The following is a 3,748-nucleotide window of genomic DNA, read 5'->3' as shown; positions in this document are numbered from 1 at the left end:
TAGCACTGAATTCAATTAGCCGCAAAAAAAAAAGTGAATTTACAGCGAATCGCAAAAAGCATTTATTCAATTGTCCACAAAAACAGATTCACGGTAATTCTGCTACAAATTTCAATTCACCACCTCTGAGCAGGTGATAAACTTTAGGAAAATCCCTATTTTAAGTTAAAAATGTCACAATTTGGTTTAGAACCCCTGAATGACTAATTAGGCACTTAGAAGTTCTAATTATTTTTAATTGATCAATAATTATATATCATTGTTGGGGCAAAAAAGTGCAAAATTATGTAAATTGGGGTACAAGGTATGTGACAGGTACTGTATATTGGGGTGATTTATCAGTAGGCCAAGTGTGTTTAGACTTGCAGGTGGGAGTAATCGCCCTGTTCCACTTTTTTTTTTTTACAAGTCGCCTAAAATGACACCTATATATTTATACTCATTTTTATGTACCCCGGATTTAATTTTAGTACTTATTTTGCTGGGGAAAAAAATTGCATATAACATCCATTTGACCTCATTTAAGTACCCCAAATACTTTTATTATGGCCAACAATAAACTTCTATACTGTTATCCTATGTTAGTTTAGCTTCTTTTAGGGTACAGGCAGATTTCCCAATTTTCCCCCACACTGTTCACTGCTGGCATGAATTGTTCACGGTAATCTCGTTTTTGCAATTTTGCAATTGAATAGGCAAAGCGTGCATACAAAACATAAAAGCAGCAAAAGCCCCGAAAATGGCAATCACGCTAAATTACCGCTTATTGGCCCTCATTCCGAGCTGTTCGCTCGCTAGCCGCTTTTCGCAGCAGTGCACACGCTAAGCCGCCGCCCTCTGGGAGTGAATCTTAGCTTAGCAGAATTGCGAACGAAGTATTCGCAATATTGCGAAAAGATTTTACTTTGCAGTTTCTGAGTAGCTCGAGACTTACTCTTCCAGTGCGATCAGTTCAGTGCTTGTCGTTCCTGGTTTGACGTCACAAACACACCCAGCGTTCGCCCAGACACTCCCCCGTTTCTCCAGCCACTCCCGCGTTTTTCCCAGAAACGGCAGCGTTTTTTCACACACTCCCATAAAACGGCCAGTTTCCGCCCAGAAACACCCACTTCCTGTCAATCACACAACGATTAGCAGAACGAAGAAAAAACCTTGTAATGCCGTGAGTAAAATACCAAACTTCTTAGCAAATTTACTTGGCGCAGCCGCAGTGCGAACATTGCGCATGCGCAGTTAGCGGAAAATCGCACCGATGCGAAGGAAAAGAACGAGCGAACAACTCGGAATGAGGGCCATTGTTTCAGCCCATAGTATTACATATCTATATACAAGTGAAAGGCTAACGCGTCTCCTCACCTCTGTTGTGCCGCTGGCGGACACTGGAGGGCACATGACGGAGCTCTGTTCGGGTCACAAACATACCCTATGTACACTGCACCCCCCACCATATACTGCCCCCATATACACTGCACCCCATCCTCTTCCATATTCTGCACCCACCACCATATACTTCACCCCCATACCCCACCCTATAGTGTCCCCTATATACAGGGCACCCCCTTCCTCCATAAATTGCTTCTGTCATATATCGCATACTCTGCACCCCCTCCTTCTTATACTATGCTGCAACCCTAGGTTACTTGCCATCCTGGGACTCGGCAACAAGTAGCAGTAGTAACCAGGAAACAGGTGCAGAAACCACCAGATGATCCTACAACACTCAGAGCGGAGAAATGTGTGGCCACTTACCGGCGGGGGCAGAAGGTGAATCAGCCTGACAGGAAGGGGTCAGAGACTTACAACGGGAGAGAAAAGAAAGCTCTTGTGTGGGCGCACTCTTGTACAAAGAAAGTTTGTTAGGTAATGTAAGTTAAGAAATATTTAAAACATAACTTTTAATGATAACATTAAACCTTAATCACCCATCCAAAAGATCCATATAAAGAAATTAATAAAGAATTTACAAAAAATGTTAAAATGTTCTGGTCTCTTTATTTCAAAGAGTGTTTGGAAAGGTTGTAGACACTGAATTGTCATACCCCCATTTCCCCTGACCAGTACAGGGTTTCTGTATTATTGGGACCGGGGGTGGTCAAACAAGGTAATATAGAGAAGTCCAAATCTCTTCACTTAGATTAAATTGTAATCAATGGTCACCAAACTGTTAATCCGATACCTGAGTAGTAGACAAATACCATATTTGCAGACAAAATTAAAGGCATTAAACTGTAATCAAGGAATGAAATGGCTAATCACGATAATAGAGAAATGCTGGATAGAATTAGTGGTGATACTGCTGTTGGTGTCTCTTGTCACATAGAGAAGGAAAATAATTCCTGCTCTACAACATCGGGTATTCCCAGGTAGTCTCCTCTCCTGATACTAACCCGGCCCAACGCTGTTTAGCTTCCAAGATCGAACGAGATTGGGCGCTGACAGCGTGGTATGGTAGTAGAGATTTATGTGATCTGTACACCAATGAGAGTGCACCTATGTATGAAATTATATACAGGTTGAGTCTCCCTTATCCAAAATGCTTGGGACCAGAGGTATTTTGGATATGGGATTTTTCCGTATTTTGGAATAATTGCATACCATAATGAGATATCATGGTGATGGGACCTAAATCTAAGCACAGAATGCATTTATGTTTCATATACACCTTATACACACAGCCTGAAGGTCATTTTACCCAATATTTTTTATAACTTTGTGCATTAAACAAAGTGTGTCTACATTCACACAATTCATTTATGTTTCCTATACACACAGCCTGAAGGTCATTTAATACAATATTTTTAATAACTTTGTGTATTAAACAAAGTTTGTGTACATTGAGCCATCAAAAAACAAAGGTTTCACTATCTCACTCTCACTCAAAAAAGTCCGTATTTCGGAATATTCCGTATTTCGGAATACAGGTTGAGTCTCCCTAATCCAAAATGCTTGGGACCAGAGGCATTTTGGATATTGGATTTTTCCGTATTTTGGAATAATTGCATACCATAATGAGATGTCATGGTGATGGGATCCAAGTCTAAGCACAGAATGCATTTATGTTTCATATACACCTTATACACACAGCCTGAAGGTCATTTTAGCCATTATTTTTAATAACTTTGTGCATTAAACAAAGTGTGTGTACATTCACACAATTCATTTATGTTTCATATACACCTTATACACACAGCCTGGAGGTCATTTAATACAATATTTTTCATAACTCTGTCTATTAAACAAAGTTTGTGTACATTGAGCCATCAGAAAACAAAGTTTCACTGTCTCACTCTCCATCAAAAAATTCCGTATTTCAGAATATTCCGTATTTCGGAATATATGGATATGGGATACTCAACCTGTATTTGGATATGGGATACTCAACCTGTAGTAGGAAATAATGAGAGAGAGAAGAAATTGAATAAGTAAAGTAAGTGGAAATATGTGGATCTGCTTTCCACGTTAGACGTGGTTCAACGGATCCCACAAACGTGGTACCGTGCTCCGTGAATCGTGGATGAAAGTCCACGAAATAAGTGAAATAGCCACTCTATTTCTTCTCTCTCTCATTATTTCCTACTATATAATTTCATACATAGGTGCACTCTCATTGGTGTACAGATCACATAAATCTCTACTACCATACCACGCTGTCAGCGCCCAATCTCGTTCGATCTTGGAAGCTAAACAGCGTTGGGCCGGGTTAGTATCAGGAGAGGAGACTACCTGGGAATACCCGGTGTTGTAGAGC

General features: G+C 40.3%; 1 non-coding gene and 1 pseudogene across 1 annotated transcript; one reads left to right on the top strand and one right to left on the bottom strand.

Annotated features, from left to right (window-relative positions):
* Positions 1 to 2,338: 2,338 nt before the first annotated feature.
* LOC134891519 (5S ribosomal RNA) lies at positions 2,339 to 2,457 on the bottom strand (annotated as a pseudogene).
* A 1,172-nt stretch (positions 2,458 to 3,629) lies between these two features.
* On the top strand, positions 3,630 to 3,748 carry LOC134884881 (5S ribosomal RNA). The gene has a single exon (XR_010169012.1). It is a non-coding gene; the product is annotated as a 5S ribosomal RNA (ribosomal RNA).

Source organism: Pseudophryne corroboree, chromosome 3, assembly GCF_028390025.1.
Source record: "Pseudophryne corroboree isolate aPseCor3 chromosome 3, aPseCor3.hap2, whole genome shotgun sequence".
Classification (NCBI taxonomy): domain Eukaryota; kingdom Metazoa; phylum Chordata; class Amphibia; order Anura; family Myobatrachidae; genus Pseudophryne; species Pseudophryne corroboree.
The sequence above is the reverse complement of the archived record's forward strand: the minus strand, read 5'-3'. Positions and strand labels throughout refer to the sequence as shown.